The sequence below is a fragment of the Cervus canadensis genome, chromosome 14 (assembly GCF_019320065.1).
Source record: "Cervus canadensis isolate Bull #8, Minnesota chromosome 14, ASM1932006v1, whole genome shotgun sequence".
NCBI classification, from domain to species: Eukaryota; Metazoa; Chordata; class Mammalia; order Artiodactyla; family Cervidae; genus Cervus; species Cervus canadensis.
In genome coordinates, this window is record NC_057399.1 from 30,702,956 (window position 1) to 30,722,204 (window position 19,249).

The following is a 19,249-nucleotide window of genomic DNA, read 5'->3' on the forward strand; positions in this document are numbered from 1 at the left end:
CATAAAAGATGTAAGTCACCTAACTTCACTAGGCACTGTTCACTTTTTAAATAGGAGATAATAAAAAGTACTGTCCACAAACAATATCCCAACTCTAGGGCAGATTTCAGGAAGTCTTCATCTTCATGCTTTGGCAGTGACAAGGTGAGTATGATTAAGATCTGGAACATGATCTGTATCATCCACGACTATAAGAGGGAGGAGGTGACCATCTTCTCTGTATCTGATCCCTGTCTTGAGCAGCTCTCCATCCTCCTCCTTTATATGATATGCTTTAATAGTCCTGATCATCATAGCCTCAACCATATCCTCTGTCGTAAGTAAACCCAGTGGTGTGAGCTGCCATAGGTACATTTCCCCATGTAAATTCCTCGTTGGAGTATGTGCTCTTTTTGTTATAGAGAGATCAACTCTAATACTATGTCCATCAAGCTAAATTTCACTGGCATGCCCTTTTGCTTCCTTGGCATTATTGACATTTTCCAAGTATACAAAGGAAAATCCTCTTGAATGTCTAGATTGCTGGTCATATACAATAGACACACATCAGCAACTGGGCCATATTTACAGAACACTGCTCTTAGATCTCTTTCTGTAGTGTACAAGCTCAACCCAAATACTCCAACACAATAGCTGGGATCAAGATTTGCCCGATTCCCAACATGACACCTGTGAGTTCACCTGGGAGGATGACTGTGGCAATGCCATCTTCTATAATCTCTACTGTAAGATCTGCTATGGAACCTACTATGGGAGCGGGACTGAGATCGTGACCTTGTATAATGCCTTCAAGAACTTCTTCTGGATCCATACTTAGATTCAGATCTGGACCTGGACTTTGATCTGAAATGCCTGGCATCTTCCTTGGAGTGAGTCCCTGCAGGGCTACGCCTTGCAGATTTCCCAGATCCATGGGCACCTTCGCTTTGGAAACAGACTGGTATTCCCACCTGCTGTCGCCACTCGACGTGCTGCAGTCGAAGCCGCCAACCTCTCGTGCCTTCTATACAGAGACTCAGCCGCAGCCTCGCGGCTCGTACCACTCACCAGTCCCCGAGCCGCTGAGAGCTGAAACGCTCTGCGCTGCCTCAGGGTTCAGGCTCTCCATTTATTTTTTTATTTTTTGTAAAAACACCTTCGCCATAAATCATTTCTTTCATAGTATTTTCAGAGGTGATCAGAGAAAAATAATCTACATTCAATCCTCCTATCACATTATTGTTAGTATTTTCATTCTCAACCTTTGTTGATGTAAAACCTTACTATCTTTTTAAGTGCTATTAGAATCTATGCTTGTGTGCTGGCTCACCATCCTCCATGCCAGGAAGCCACACTTGCATTTTGTTCCTGACATTTGCAGTAAAAAGGGGAAAAAGCATTTACTTTAGTAGAAAACAAACACCTAGGCTCGCATGCCTGAAGTTGGGTCATTCTGGGCAGGCAGATGTGGTGATCAGCATTATTGCTCTCATCATATAAAAAAGTATAAATCTTGTAATTATCATCATCATTCTAAAAATAGTATCTAAATTTTCTTGGTTATGTCAACCCTGTCTCGAACCTTTCCATGGGCTTTCCATGTATTAATTCATTTAATTCTTGGGACTTCCCTGGTGGCTAAAGCGGGTACTATTATTATATTCATTTTATAAATGAGAAAACTAAGAAACAGGGAAATTTAAATGATTCAACCATAATCACAGAGCTATTAAGTAGAAGGAAAAAAACTCAGGCGAGAAGTCCCTCCTATAGTCAATGGTCTCATACTTTAGCTATGTTCCCTTTGATGTCTCTTAAAATTGAACAAATCACCTCATTCACAGTATTTCAGAGGTGATCAGAGAAACACCATGGGTGTAACATCATTCACATTTCTCTATCTAAATCTCAAGCACTGTTGTGAAAACAGCAATGACTGCTGGTAGTTTTTTAAATTTCAAGGATATTAAACAATTTTGGAAAAGTCAAATGTATCATTATCTGTGTAAACTTGTGAAGTTTCAGAGCTCTGAGGCCAAGTCTAACAGGAATTTCAAAGATATCAGATAAAATGGAGGAGAGGAACTCATCAAAGGTAAAATACAAGAAAAATTCCAAGAGAAGAAGAAAATGAGTCTTCTGACTTAACATACCCATTACATGTCCTAGAGAAGAAAATGGCAACCCACTCCAGTATGTTTGCCTGGGAAATCCCATGGACATAGGAGCCTGGCAGGTTACAGTCCATGGGGTCACAAAAGAGTTGGACAGGGCTTAGCAACTAAACAAATAACAACTACATGGACAGCATGGCAATTTAAAATGTTTCACACTAAGAGAACTAAAGAAAAAATACTAAAAGCATCAAGATGGAAAAACTATGTCATTCTAAAAGTTCAGAAGTCAGAATGGCATTGGACTTCTCAATAGTAACATAGGAAACCAGATACTAAAAAAAGATGCCTTAAAAAAACTGAGTAAAAGTTGTTTTCAAGTTAAAATTCTCTATCTAACAAAATGATAAGTTTGCTATCAAGGACTCAACAAACAAAGTAACTCAAGCATCCTTTCTCCAGAAGCTATTGGCAAATATTCTTTGCTGAAAGGAATGGTGTAAATCAAAAAAGAGAAGACAAAAAATGACCAAAAGTTAAAGTGGAGTAGCCATACAACAGGACTAGAGAGCCACCAGTTCGTGTGGTAGAGGAGGACAGAGAATTACAGGAGAATTCCACAAAATAAATACTGATAAGCAATCTGTCAGACCTGTTAAAGCATGGAAAAAACCAGTCATGAGTATATAGAAAACTAATAAAAAAACAAGGCAATTAACTCCAGGAAGAACAAAAGATTTCATGAAAAAGATACATAATCATATGTAATCTGGTGGGCTACAGTCCATGGGGTCACAGAGAGTCGGACACAACTGAACACACATACGGAGAGGATGCACCTGCCTCAGCACTGAACAGTATTTACATTGTCATAATGATGCAAACACTCATTACTGATTTAAATCAAGTCATAATCTAGGTCTATACTGCCTTATATTTAAAAAAAAAATTCTAACATCCAAAAAGCTCTGCAAAGCAACAGATTTTTGTTAAGTTTGCAACATTATATAATGGCAAGACCTGACCTGAGTTGACTTGAGTTTATAGTCTTTACTTATCCCTCCTGAGAAGCCTGTGTGCAGGACAAGAAGCAACAGCAAGAATGGGACATGTAACAATGGACTGGTTCAAAATTGGGAAAGGAGTACGTCAAGACTGTATATCGTCACTGTGTTAATTTAACTTATAAGCAGAGTACTTCATGGGACACGTCAGGCTGGATGAATCACAAGCTGGAATCAAGACTGTCAGGAGAAATATCAACAATCTCAGATGTACAGTTGATACCACTTTAATGGCAGAAAACAAAGAGGAACTACAGAGCCTCTTGCTGAAGGTGAAAGAGTGGAGTGAAAAAGCTGGCCTAAAACTCAACACAGAAAAAACTACGATCATGGCACCCAGTCCCATTCCTTCATGGCAAATAGATGGGGGCAACAGTGAAAACAGTGACAGATTTTATTTTCTGGAGCTCAAAAATCACTACGGACGGTGACTGCAGCCATGAAATTAAAAGATGCTTGCTCCTTAGAAGAAAAGCTATGACAAATCTAAACAGCACATTAAAAAGCAGAGATGTCATTTTGCTGACAAAGGTCTGTATACTTAAAGCTATGGTTTTCCAGTTGTTATGTACAGATGTGAGAGTTGGACCATAAAGAAGGCTAAGCACCAAAGAATTGATGCTTTCAAACTGTGGTTCTAGAAAAGACTCGAGAGTCCCCTGGACAGTAAGGAGATCAAACCAATCAATCCTAAAGGAAATCAACTCTGAATATTTATTGGAAGGACTGATGCTGGGCCAATACTTTGGCCACCTGATGTGAAGAGCTGATTCATTGGAAAAGACCCTGATGCTGGGAAAGACTGAAGGCAAGAGGAAAAGGGGGCTACAGAGAATGAGATGGTTAGATGGCATCATTGACTCAATGGACATGAGTCTGAGCAAACTCCAGGAGATAGTGAAGGGCAGGGAAGCCTGGCGTGCTGCAGTTCATGAGGCTGCAATGTGTTGGACACAACTTAGCGACTGAACAATAACAACAATCCATACCAATATGGACTTGGTATCCATATTCGTGTTTTGTTGCAGAAATATTACATGTTTCATTATGGAGTGTTGCCTCAGATCCCACTGGAGGAGTGAAGTATAACACATGTGTGATTCAACAGCCTTTGCAAAGTCCTCCAGATTCTGAATTCTTAAACGTACCTGGCCCCATCAAGGGCCTGGATAAGGGACTGAGGACTTTTATAAATACATCAAGAGGATGGGGTGGGGGTGCCTCAATAAGGGAAGGAGTTGCTATATAGGAGAGCTAACTTCTCAACTAGAGGGTGACAAGAAGAACAACATGATAATTTTACATAGAAATATGTGGTTAAATAATAGAAGCAACAGAAAAGAGAGCTGAAAAGGAAAAAGCCTTTGGGGAGCAGTCTTGGGATTGGAAGAGGCATGGCAGAGGGTTACTATTTTTCACTGTCTTTTTATTATTATGTGATATTGTAAACTATGTCTTATTTTGATGGAAAATAAAAATAATTTGGAAAAATATCAATCATCCTTTCCCCCAGGAATGCACAGGGTAGAAGGCTGATAAAATCAGTATTCATTTCTACTTGTCTAGTTAAAGATACATAGCCCAATATAAAATGTCATATATGTTTCTAACATCTGGGGGAAAAGAATGGCCAGATATTAAGTCCAAATATTCAGCTTAGGGGGCAGCTCATCAGATGCATATTAATTAACTTTGTTTAAAATCTCATCATACAAAGACACCAAACCATCTGAGAAAAATCCAGAAAAAGTATAAAAATTCTTTCTGGAGGCACTGAGGAGGAAATCCAAACAGTTTTGTTCCTTTGCTTTCATCTCCCATAGTTCAATTTTATCACATGACCACAAGGCTTCCAAGATCTTCCTTGGCTGTTTTATAATGGAAATGCTAATAAAGTTCTTAACTTTAGGTATACTTTACCTAAGCTTATTTATTTTTGCATGAGTTTTTAAAAAAAATGCCTATTGGTAAATCCCTAATTTTTGAAACCTGTAGGAAATTATAGACGAACATCAACCTTTACTTATATGCATATATACCAGGTAATCTGGTGAGTACGTGTTGTGTTTTATTCGTTATTTTGTCTTCATTGGGTATTAGCAGCGAGCCACAATGATGGTAATTTCAGGTAAGTATAATAGGTTAGGAAGAAGCTGCCATTCTCACTAGAGATACAACTGCTAAAACTGCTCAGTTACTTTTCTAACTCTCATTTGAAAAAAACATGTGTCATTGGAACACGTCCCCTCTCTGATGAAGAGTGGAAAGTGAGTGTGTGTGTGCAAGGAGTTGTGAGTGTGGCTTTTAGGGTCAGACAGATCTAGCGTCAAACCCCTGCTCTGTGACTTATTAGAGTTCTGTCCTTGCCAAGCTGCTTTCCCTCATGGTGCTTCAGTTTTTTAAGTGGGGATTGTAATACTGTCTCCTACCAAGTCAAGTCTCAATCTTGGCACTATTGACATTTTGGGCTGAATATGGGCTGAATAACTCTTTGATGTGTGGGGGTGATATCCTGCACATCAAAAGATATTTAGCAAGTCCCTGGCCTCTCCCATAGGTGCTGGTAGCACCCCCTTTGCCAGTTATGACAACTCAAAATGTCTTCAGACATAACCAAACGTCTCCTGCGAAAGGAGTATAAAATAACCAAGAATCTCTTCAGTAAACCTTCAAATAAACTGAAAGCTTTCATTACTCAAACTTTGTAAGGTTTTCATAAAATAATTTATATGACGTCTGCTTAGCACACACAGATATTCAGTCAGCACAAAGAGAATATTGAACTTTATCTTATTATCTCAATTACATGTAGCGATCATAGGGAAAGAAACACAGCAGGAAGAGAATATGTTAGAAAGAAGAAATGAACACCAGAGACTTTCTCACACTTCAGAAGGTCAACACTTGAAAGGGCTTTAGAGATTACTTTTAATAATACAGATGAGGAAGCCAAAGTCAAAAGATCAAGTGTCAGGCCAAGTTAGCTAAGAAGAAAGTGATTGCATCAGGACAAAAACACATAACTCAGAACTGGTCTTCTACACCATTCTGAACACCATGGCTATCAGGGTCTTTTGGGGACTAGCTCAATTATTATGGAAGAATAAGATAAGGAAATCAAATACCTGGTTTAACAGAAATGTTCTTTCCTCCTTTCTGTAAAGGACTGAACATAGGGGAAAGAAGATGGCAAATCTTACAGAAAAGTTAGCCTACTTTCAAATCCAGGAACTAGCCAGCTCACTAGTTGTTTTCAGCCACTTTTTTGGAATGAAGGTAACTTTCCAGCATCCTTTCATTGAACAGCACGCATCCCATTAGTTCTGAAATGATCACATCTACAGCCTCAGGAAGTGAGATTTCTTCAATTTTCCCTGGCAAAACAATGATGTTGTCTGAAAGGTTGTTACTTTCCACTAGCATCTGAAACAGATAAAATGTACCAGTACTGTTATACAGAATCTTATGAAAAGTAAGTTTTATAGATTAGGGGTTGACTGGGTGATATGGATGAGAGGGAAGTGATTTATTTGCTTCTATAATATTATACAGACATTTTTCTTACTGCACAAACATTTCATGTTTACTGTAGATAAATTAGAAGATACAGATATGGAACAAATAAAAACATCTATAATCAATGCCACATACAAATAATAACTATTAATAGCTTTATATGTATCCTTCTAGACTCTATACAAACATACCCTTATATGTACATACATACTGTATGTGCGGTCTGTGTATGTGTGTGTGTGAAAGTCAAAGTCGCTCAGTCATGTCTGACTCTTTGCAACCCCACAAACTATACAGTCCATGGAATTCTCCAGGCCAGAATACTGGAAAGAGTAGCTGTTCCTTTCTCTAGGGGATCTTCCCAACCCAGAGATGTACCCAAGTCTCCTGCATTGCAGACAGATTCTTTATCATCTGAGCCACAAGGGAAGCCCATGTGTGTGTATATATGCACGTGTACTTTGGGGGGATTATTAATGGTTTCAGTCTATTTCTGATTGTTCTACTGGCATTAAGGATGCCCAAGAGTTCTGTACAACAATCTTGTGTAACATAATAATCCTGATCCTTATTAAATCCTTTGATCTTTTGATTCCAAAGATAAATAATACCATGCTCATTAGCTTTTTGTTAGAAGTACATTTTACAGTTATGTATTCTTTTTTCTTTGATGTCCTCTGTATTGTATTTAGTAATTTTGAACTCTCTTAAAAGAAGGACCTTGAAGAGAAATATATTTATGTATTTCTAACATATTTCTTCTAAATGTCAAATACAATAAGGTGATTATATTATTAGATTTATGTCTTTCTACTGCCTGAAAAAATATTTCCTAATAAACATCTTATATTCACCATCACAAATACATACAGCACATTCCTTTTCAAGCTGTGCTTTCCTGAGATTCTTACATCTTTGCTCATTGTATTTGTACATATTCAGAGACTCTCCGTTTTGTATTTTTGCAATTTGACCCTTTCCTCATCCAAAATGCAATATACCAAGTATCTGTCATGATTCAGTTGCATTTTCTCAACTTCTGATCACTTCTTCCCAAGATTAGGATATCTTTCACTTTTAACTCTATCTTCTAGGATGCTGCTTGGTAACATTACATCACAAGCTCGTTGAATGTCTTTTCTACCTACATTTTCTTTAAAAGAAATGAAGTAGTCTCTGATCTAAGGAAAACAATGAAAACTATTTGAACATGCCATCCACTGTCAACATCTACCCAAGCACAAGAACTCGTGGGATTCCATTCTACTATTGTTCTACATGTGCTTGTCAAGTTTAGGGGGTCTGTGGACACAAGACCTAAAGGGTAAGGCTTTAGGTGGCCTGATTTTCTGAGCATTTCTTTTCTCGGGAGAGCCCTTCTCCTGAATGGCTGTAAGCACGGCTCCACGTGGATGACAGCGCACAACTTCAGGTTTTCTCTCTCACCTGAGCACTGGCCATCACCTGGACATTTCCACCGACCTGCTAGGTTATCTCCTCAGTCTCAACAAGTAAAGAGACAATCTCAAAACTCGTTCTTGAAAACTAGCCATTTATCTAAATTCCTTTAAAATCTTCATATGATTTTGTATTTTCTTGATTCTTTTTTGGTTACCAAGGCCATAATCCTCAACATCCTGGAGGCATACATACTTGCTTCCCGTGGACAATTAGTTACTATTTTCTCATATTTCTACTTTTCAGATATGTCTCATTTCCACCTTCTTCTTTCTGCCTGCATTAACTTGTCCTGTTCTTAATAACTTCAAATCTGAGATTTAAAAATAGCAGTTACATAATGAAAATAATAATAGCAGTGCCTACACTTCACAGGCCTGCTTGAGGCTAAAACAAGATAAATCATATTAAGGGTCATGTAAGTATTAAATTACTATTGTCATATTATTGCTATTAAAGAAAAGCATTCACTAAAAAAGAGAAATGTAGACGAGCAAAAGCATGAGAATAAAATCACTGTATTCCCATCACCCGGACATAGGCAGAGTATATTTCCTAGCACAATTTTGAGTGTATCTATGTTTATAAAAATATGTACTTTTGTAGTAATATTTCATAATCTTTTTACATATAATATATTTTAGACCAGTTTTCTGAATATTATCTACATCATGGCATACACATAAAAAGTAACACTTTTATGAATAGTAGGGTGAACAGGGAAGGATGTCTGTAGTTTTGAGACATTTAACCTGGGGGTTCATGCCCCATGAGACCCTGACCATCTCCCAAGAAGGCAAAGGGCACTAAAACATTCTTCCTGGCACATTTTTCTAGAAGCTCTGTTGTTGACATCTTTCCATGAACTGCTCTAGAACATAATTTTTATTGGCTGTATACTACTTCATAATACATTTGATTCACTAACCAATACTATGCTACTGGACATTCAAGTTATATCAAATGTTTCATTATTACAACAGTATATTGACAAATAATAAAGCTATTCAATCTGGGGACATACTTCTTACAACTCTGTTTCAAAGTTAAAGGACCCAGAACTTTTAAGGGTTTCAGGTTCACACTGTCCCTCTGCCTAATGGAAAGGTGATTCCATTTCTAAATTACAAGCCCTTTTTAAATTCCACTTATGGGGTTTGAGGGGTGTCTACATAACTTCAATGTGTAAGTGTGAAGTGAAGTTGCTCAGTTGTGTCCGACTCTTTGCTACCCCTGCCAGGCTCCTCTGTCCATGGGATTTTCCAGGCAAGGATACTGGAGTGGGTTGCCATTTCCTTCTCCAGGGGCTCTTCCCAACCCAGGGATCGAACTCAGGTCTTCCACATTGCAGGTAGACACTTTAACCTCTGAGCCACCAGGGAAGCCTCATCAACTTGAACCAGGATGTTGGAAGGGAAATTTTTCTGGCTAAATTTTGCTGGAAGGACTAATAAGATAGGATGGTCAAGGGAGTGTGATATCTGCTCTACATGGAGATTTTACAGAGAATAATCAGAGACTCTTACACCCTCAGGAAGATCAGATATCTAAGAAGGTTTGAGAGGGAGGATGCTATGAGCTGTCAGAAGGGTGATCTGAGGTTCACAGGAAAGAATTTGTCTTACTCTTTGTCTTACTATTCTCACAGGTGAAAAAGAACATACCACATATGTGTAAGTGAACAAACAGGCTTGCCTTCGGGCCACTGCATCTTGTGACTTATTTTTTCCTTAATTTTACAAAACTTCATTGGAGTATAGTTGCTTTACAATGTTGTGTTAGTTTTCACTGTACAGCAAAGTGAATCAGCTATACATATATGTGTATCTGCACTTTCTGGATTTCCTTCACATTTAGGTCATGAAGTGACTTCATTTATTTTTGACCAGATTCAAAGAACATTAGATCAAGAATATGAAGATACAGATTCTAGACCTGCCATTATCATCAAAGAGCTGTGTGCCCTTGGGGAAGTACTTAAACTCTCTACATTTGTTTCCTTCTTGAAAAATTAGAGTTTAAAATTCAGTCATTTTAAGGCTCCACTCACTTCTAAAATTTCATGATTTGAAGAAAGCAAAATTTCTGCAAAGTCTGTTCCAGAAATCCATGAACACAAGGAGTACCATGATCAAATATTATTGGAACTTCGTTATAATGCATATTCCCTCTTACAAATTCAGAGAGTTCATTACCATATTAATAGATTCAAAAAATTCTGCTGAAAACTGGTTTGGCTAAATCAAAGATATCCAAACTTACTTCAGTATTTGACAGTTTTTTTCTTGAAAGTTTATCCCTGACAGATCAATCTTTAAGAAACAATAAAAACAGTTATTTGATAATCCTAGGTTGCAAAGGAGAAAAGGAAAGATATACCCATTTGAATGCAGAGTTCCAAAGAATAGCAAGGAGAGATAAGAAAACCTTCCTCAGTGATCACTGCAAACAAACAGAATGGGGAATAAAAGAATGGGAAAGACTAGAGATCTCTTCAAGAAAATTAGAGATACCAAGGGAACATTTCATGCAAAGATGGGGACAATAAAGGACAGAAATGGTATGGACCTAACAGAAGCAGAAGATACTAAGAAGTGGCAAGAATACATAGAAGAACTGTACAAAAAACATATCACAACCCAGATAATCATGATGGTGTGATCACTCACCTAGAGCCAGACATCCTGGAATGCGAAGTCAAGTGGGCTTTAGAAAGCATTGTTAGGAACAAAGCTAGTGGAGGTGATGGAATTCCAGCTGAGCTATTTCAAATCCTAAAAGACGATGCTATGAAAGTGCTGCACTCAATATGCCAGCAAAGTTGGAAAACTCAGCAGTGGCCAGAGGACTGGAAAAGGTCAGTTTTCATTCCAATCCCAAAGAAAGGCAATCCCAAAGAATGCTCAAACTACCACACAATTGTACACATCTCACACACTAGCAAAGTAATGCTCAAAATTCTCCAAGCCAAGCTTCAACAGTACGTGAACTGTGAACTTTCAGATGTTCAAGCTGGATTTAGAAAAGGCAGAGGAACCAGAGATCAAATTGCCAACATCCACTGGATAATTGAAAAAGCAAGTGAGTTCCAGAAAAACATCTACTTCTGCTTTATTGACTATGCCAAAGCCTTTCACTGTGTGGATTATAACAAACTGTGGCAAATTCTTAAAGAGATGAGTATACCAAACCACATGACCTGCCTCCTGAGAAACCTGTATGCAGGTCAGGAAGCAACAGTTAGAACTGGACATGGAACAACAGACTGGTTCGAAATCGGGAAAGGGATACATCAAGGCTGCATATTGTCAACCTGCTTATTTAAATTATATGCAGAGTACATTATAAGAAACACTGGGCTGGAGGAAGCACAAGCTGGAATCAAGATTGCCGGGAGAAATATCAATAACCTCAGATATGCAGATGCCACCACTCTTATGGCAGAAAGTGAAGAAGAACTAAAGAGTCTCCTGACGAAAGTGAAAGAGGAGAGTGAAAAAGTTGGCTTGAAACTCACATTCAGAAAACTAAGATCATGGCATCTGGTCCCAATACTTCATGACAAACAGATGGGGAAACAATGGAAACAGTGACAGACTTTATTTTTTTGGGTTTGAAAATCACTGCAGATGGTGACTGCAGCCATGAAATTAAAAGATGCTTGCTCCCTGGAAGCAAAGCTATGACCAACCTAGACAGCATATTAAAAAGTAAAGACATTACTTAGCCAACAAAAGTCTATCTAGTCAAAGCTATGGTTTTTCCAGTAGTCATGTATGAATGTGAGAGTTGGACTGTAAAGAAAGCTGACTGCCGAAGAATTGATGCTTTTGAACTGTGGTGTTGGAGAAGACTCTTCAGAGTCCATTGGACTGCAAGGAGATCAAACCAGTCAATCCCAAAGGAAATCAGTCCTGAATATTCACTGGAAGGACTGATGCTGAAGCTGAAATTTCAATACTTTGGTTACCTGAGGCGAAGAACTGACTCATTGGAAAAGACCCTGATGCTGGGAAAGATTGAAGGCGGGTGGAGAAGGGGATGACAGAGGAGGAGATGGCTGGATGGCATCACCGACTCAATGGACATGAGTTTGAGTAAACTCCATGTGTTGGTGATGGACAGGGAGGCCTGGCGTGCTGCAGTCCATAGGGTCGCAAAGAGTCGGACACAACTGAGTGACTGAACTGAACTGAGGTTGAAAGCAATTCACTAATAGAGATATTTGAAGACAGAACATAAACTCAATCAGTAATACCTCCTAGACACAAGAGCAGCTAATTCCAGATGTGAGACGCATTTTATTCTGAGTCAGTCTTGCTGCCTTACTTGCTCTTTGGTAATCAACAGCTAGTTGTATGTGAGTCTGTCACTTTGGACTCCATTCTACCAAAACTAAATCCTGTAGAACTATTCTTTCTAGAGAATGCATACCCAATATCCAGGAAGAGAATATGTTATACTCAAATCATACATAACCATTTTGGAAAACCATCTGGCATTACTTGATAAAGCTGAAGATGTCTATAACTTAGAAATATCACTCCCATAAATACACATTCTAGAGAATTTTTTGAACATGTATACAATATAACCTAGACTAAAACTTTATAATAATATTGGTAATTATAAATTTAAAAAATAAATAAACAAGATTTACTAATTGATAGGGAAGTGAATGAATAAATGCTGTTATACTCATATTATGAATACTATTGAAAAGTGAGAAAGAAAGAACTAGAGGTTTTCATGTTAACAAATTAATTTCATAAGCAGAATTTTAAGGAGGAAAAGAAACAGGTTGCTGAAGAATATAAACTATGTTTCCTTTTACTTAAAAAGTCAACTGTATCCAAAAGTAAACTGTGTTGATTAGGGTATACTGCTGCTGCTGCTAAGTCGCTTCAGTCGTGTCCTACTCTGTGTGACCCCATAGACGGCAACCCACCAGGCTCCACTATCCGAGGATTCTCCAGGCAAGAACACTGGAGTGGGTTGCCATTTCCTTCTCCAATGCATGAAAGTGAAAAGTGAAAGTGAAGTCACTCAGTTGTGTCCGACTCTTTGCAACCCCATGGACTGCAGCCTACCAGGCTCCTCCGTCCATGGGATTTTCCAGGCAAGAGTACTGGAGTGGGGTGCCATTGCCTTTTCCGTAGGATATAATACATTATTCTTAAAAACTCTTCTATCCTAACATGCTGGTAACTTTTGGGAGTGAAAAGAGGGCATGAAATTTGGGAGAAGCATAAAGGAATTTTAATACACAGTTATATTATTCTAGCTGTTACACTGCATTGTGGGCATATATGTGGTTTTTATATTTACATTCACCTTTATTTCTGGATGCAAGAGTATTTTACAATAAGAAGTACTTTTAATAGGAAAGTTTGAGGTAATCATAAAACATGCAAATTGTGAAAAACAAACTGATTTCTGCAATCAGAAGATAACAGATATGAAAGACAGACTTAAAACAAAGCAGCATAAAGGTAATTAATGTCTCTGAAGAATGGAAAAATCACTCAAAGGTATATTAAAATTTCCCTGAAGTAAAAAAACTGAATCCATTAACAGAAAAAATACACAGTGCTCATAAGAAAATGTCATATAGTAATAGCAACATGGAAATATATTCTGCTCAAGATTTTAAATTTAATTCCTTGGGTACCCATGCAGAAAAAAAAATCACCCTAAAACTGAAAGAAAATCAGGCTGGCGTCAGACTGCTCTATACTCATATTCATTTTAAAAAGATAGTGGAACAACATCTCCCAAATTTAGAAACAAAAATCTGTGATCAAAATAAGATTAAATCCAAAAATAATAATAATAAAAAAATTAAATCCAGAGGAGGTACTACTCATATTTTCAACATGAGAAAACTCAGGATAGCACACATAAGACCTTCCTTAAAAATGGATTTACCAAAAACAAAATAATTCATGTTATTAAGATATGAACTAAACAAAGAATTTGGTAATAAAGAAGTTATATACACGAAAGATATATCCATCTGAATGCAGAATTCCAAAGAGTAGCAAGGAGAGATAAAAAAGCCTTCCTAAGTGATCAATGCAAAGAAACAGAGGAAAACAATAGAATGGGAAAGACTAGAGATCTCTTCAAGAAAATTAGAGATACCAAGGGAACATTTAATGTAAAGATGGACACAATGAAGGACAGAAACAGTATGAATCTAACAAAAGCAGAAGACATTAAGAAGAGGTGGAAAGAATACACAGAACTATATAAAAAAGGTCTTAATGATCCAGATAACCATGATGGTGTGATCATTCACCTAGAGCCAGACATCCTGGAATGTGAAGTCAAGTGTTCCTTGGGAAGCATCACTATGAACAAAGCTAGTGGAGGTGATGGAATTCCAGCTGAGCTGTTTCAAATCCTAAAAGATGATGCTATGAAAGTGCTGCACTCAATATGCCAGCAAATTTGGAAAACTCATCAGTGGCCACAGGACTGGAAAAGGTCAGTTTTCATTCCAATCCCAAAGAAAGGTAATGCCAAAGAATGCTCAAACTACCGTACAATTGTGCACATCTCACTCACTAGCAAAGTAATGCTCAAAAGTCTCCAAGCTAGGCTTCAACAGTATGTGAACCGAGAACTTCTGGATGTTCAAGCTGGATTTAGAAAAGGCAGAGGAACCAGAGATCAAATTGCCAACATCCATCGGATCATCAGAAAAGCAAGAGAAATCTGGAAAAACATCTATTTATGCTTCATTGACTACACTAAAACCTTTGACTGTGCGGATCACAACAAACTATGGAAAATTCTACAAGAGATGGGAATACGAGAGCACCTTACCTGCCTCCTGAGAAATCTGCATGCAAGTCAAGAAACAACAGTTAGAACCAGACAGGAAACAACAGACGAGGCTGTATATAGTCACCCAGCTTACTTAACTTACATCATGCAAAATGTCAAGCTGGGTGAAGCACAAGGTGGAATCAAGATTGCCCGTAGAAATATCAATATCGCAGAGAGTGAAGAAGAACTAAAGAGCCTCTTGATAAAGGTAAAAGAGGAGAGTGAAAAAGTTGGCTTAAAGCTCAACATTCAGAAAACTAAGATCATGGCATCTGATCTCATAACTTCATGGCAAATAGATGGGGAAATAACGGAAACAGTGAGAGACTTTATTTTCTTGGGCTCCAAAAATCACTGCAGATGGTGACTGCAGTCATGAAATTAAAAGATGGTTGCTCCTTGGAAGAAAAGTTATGACCAACCTAGACAGCATATTAAAAAGCAGAGACATTACTTTGCCGACAAAGGTCCATTTAGTCAAAGCTGTGGTTTTTCCAGTAGTCATTTATGGATGTGAGTTGGACCATAAAGAAGGCTGAGCGCCGAAGAATTGATGCTTTTGAACTGTGGTGTTGGAGAAGACTCTTGAGAGTCCCTTGGACTGCAAAGTGATCAAACCAGTCAATCCTAAAGGAAATCAGTACTGAATATTCATTGGAAGGACTAATGCTGAAGATCCAATACTTCGGCTACCTGACGAGAAGAATTGACTTATTGGAAAAGACCCTGATGCTGGGAAAGATTGAAGGCAGGAGGAGAAGGGGATGACAGAGGATGAGATGGTTGGATGGAATCACTGACTCAATGGACATGAGTCTGAGTAAGCTACGGGATTTGGTGAATGACAGGGAAGCCTGGCGTGTTCCAGTCCATGGGACCACAAAGAGTTGGACACGACTGAGTGATTGAACTGAACTGACAGGAGGAATGTGGAGCTATGGGAACACTGATGATTTTCACTTCTGTTATATAGGAAGGAGTGAATTTTTATCATGATGTTTAAAAAGATTCGGTTTCTTAATATTTTCCAAAACTTTATAGGAATCCATTAGGAAGCAATTTCTCTTAAATTTTTTTTTTTTTTTTTTACTGGAGTATAGTTTATTTACAATGTTGTGTTAGTCTCAGGTATACAGTAAAGTGAATCTGTTATACATATAGCCACTCTTTTTTAGATTCTTTACCCATATAGACCAGTATAGAGAACTGAGTAGAGTTCCCTGTGCTACACAAGAGGTCCTTATTAGCTATCTATTTTATATATAGTAGTGTGCATATGTTAATCCTAAGTAGGAAGCAATTTCTTTTTATGTGAAGAACTTATTCAAAGTTAAAACAATTTATCTTTTATTCTTAGTTTCTTTTCCTCATTAAATTCAACAAAATTCAATATTTTTTTATTTGAAACATTACAGATCAGATAATCTCATTTTTCTAAAAATGTTTCTCTCTAACCATTCTTCTCCTTGTATATTTACAGAGAAAAATGTCTGAAATGCGGATTCAAGTGATATTAATGATAACTATTATGGGTGGTTTAAATTTTTCTTCTTTGCTAAATTTCTCAATTGCCTAATTTCTTTATTATAAGGCATTATTTTTATAAATACAGCTAAATGATTTTTCTTTAAAGAAAACTATTAGTAAAACTAGGAATCTAAGCAGATATAACTGTCTCCTCTCTTTTCTGAGATCCCACAGAAATACAGGAAATGAAATAAATCAGAAACTTTAATATGCATGTACATTAAAAAGAACTATCAAGAGAGGAGAGAGTCTGAGAGCATTCTGTAAGATAGAAAGCAGATTGGATTGGATTGATGGAAAAAACAGAGTACATTTTTGTGATCCCCTAAATTTCAGAGCTAAGGACAGCTTTCTGTAACAGAGTTTGGGAGGAAAAATTCCAAATTTCAAGTCAGCAAATGTCAAAAGCAGACGAGCCCATGGGATTACTATCTAGGCTAGTATGTCCACCCTCCCACCCATCTTAGGAATACAGACTCTATGAGACTGGCCTCGGTGGCTTTTGTTCCTGGCTAAAGCTCTTAGCATGGCTTTTGTGATACGTCTTAGCAGGAATCCTAATGTGAATTTTAAAACCCAAAAGCAAAACACAGAAGAGCTTGGGTAACTTTGGGTCCCAATGGGAAGAAAGTTATGAGGGGGTGCCACCCAAAGTTCCATTCCCAAGGATAAAGCTCTTACTTTGGCAATAGTGCGGGTCACTAGGCTACCAGTGAGCTACACACACATCCATGTACACATACAGGGAAGCTCACCTGCCAGCACATCTTCTCCATGGGGCAAGGGCTTTGATCTGCTCTCCCTGTTAAGGGGGAGATGTGTTGGAAACACAGACTCACACTCGTTATACTAAGCAACGTAGTTCTTCATCAGCTCAGAGTGAGTAAACAAGGATTTCTAGATACTGGAGGAAAGCAAATAGCATGAAGGAGAAAGTTGAAGAGTAACAAACAGAACAAATGACTCATGAGGAAACATCATTATTTTTAAAAAATGACTAACCTCAGAGAGGTGAGATTTTATAGCCATAAAACCACAATAGGCTGCTATAAAATTAAGAATATGATGACTAGAAAATAAATTCAGTTGGTAAACTGTCAAAACTTAAGACCAAGATAGTGAACTGTAAGATAACTTTGAGGAAACCTGAGAACAGAGCAAACTCAAAGAGACAGACACCATAAAAGAACAGTCAAATTAACATGGATATAATATCAATAGTTAAATAAATAATAGAAAATATCTCAGAACTCAAGAAAGACTTAGTCTTCAAATTGAAAGAGCTTACTGAGAATGACGCAGAGTAGACAATCTAAAAAGTTAGTTCACATCTAAATACATAATGGCAAATTTGACAACCCCAACAACTATGCTGGTAAAGAATCCGCCTGCAATGCAGGAGACCTGGGTTTGATCCCTGGGTTAGAAAGATCCCCTGGAGAAGGGAAAGGCTACCCACTCCAGTATTCTGACCTGGAGAATTTCATGGACTACATAGTCCATGGGGTCACAAAAAGTCAGACATGACTGACTGACTTTCACTTTCAGTTTCAGGAGTTATGACAAAGATTCCTAAAGCTTTTAAAGTTTTAAAAAGTCACAGCTTCTGATGAACAAAAATTATATTGATGCCAGAATTCTCACCAGCAGCAAAGTCCATTAGCAGATAACAAAGCAAGTTCAGAGGGAAAAAGACTTTTGAGCCCCAAATCCAAAAACTTTGAGGAAATAGAAAACTTTTTCAGATATAAAAAGCCTCAAAGATTTTGTGTGTCACAGTGAAAAAATACAAGGAATTAGTCAAGAGGAAAAACAAATATAAGAAATATTTCCTGGCGGTCCAGTGATTGACACTTCGCCTTCCAATGAGGGGGGTGGGTTCAATCCCTGGATAGGGAGTAGAAGCCCACATGTCTCATGGACAAAAGGCTAAAACATAAAACAGAAACAATACTGTAACAAATTCAACAGAGACTTTAAAAATGATCTACCTCAAAAAATTCTTTTTAAAAGAAAAGGGATAACATAGATAACAACAATAGCAAAGATAGAAGAAACAGTGGCAATCTGAGTATAAACTATAGGAAGGGTATAAATCTGAAAATAAAAAAGAATTATATCCATTTTTAATGACGAGCACATTCTTCCAGATTAGCAAGTGTTCAGTGTCACAGGATTCTTTTTCTATTAGTTTATGAAACTGGTTGGTTCCACAATGAAAGGTATTTATATGGTCATTATACTTAATATGCTTTTTGTACAGGGGGTAAATTTTCTGATGCAGTCTATAAACCAAGCAATACTTAGTGAACTACATATTCTAAATCTTGACTATCTAGAGGTAATATAACCAAACAAAATTGGGAGTTACATAGAAGAGGAAAGTTCTATACTGGGAGTCAGCAGTACATCCAGAGTAGATAGCTCAGGAAACAGAAATTTGAGTATCATGACATAAAGTTATCACGGTCATCGGCTAAAACAAGTAAATAACAGGTCAGAGTAGATCACACTGGGAAGTGTGATCAGGACAAGTAGAGTGGGTGGGAGAAAGTTGTTTTTTATTTTACACACTCCTATACAGTTTGACTCCCCTTCCTCATGTTCAACATTTCTTTAATTTTAAAAAGTCAGTGAGCAGTCCCCCAAAGAACAGAATACCTAAACAATCCTTCGGTTCTCTCCTTTTAACCCCATTCCTTAGTGAACAATTCTGAACATCTGCTTAAATATTTTAAAAAGTCCTATTCACCTTAC

At 37.7% G+C, this 19,249-nt stretch overlaps 1 protein-coding gene and 1 pseudogene across 5 annotated transcripts in view; both read right to left on the bottom strand.

Annotated features, from left to right (window-relative positions):
• LOC122453037 (histone-arginine methyltransferase CARM1-like) overlaps nucleotides 1–19,249 on the bottom strand; it is a 251,398-nt gene that overhangs the window by 46,402 nt on the left and 185,747 nt on the right. The window lies entirely within an intron of this gene.
• On the bottom strand, nucleotides 107–4,315 carry LOC122452763 (annotated as a pseudogene).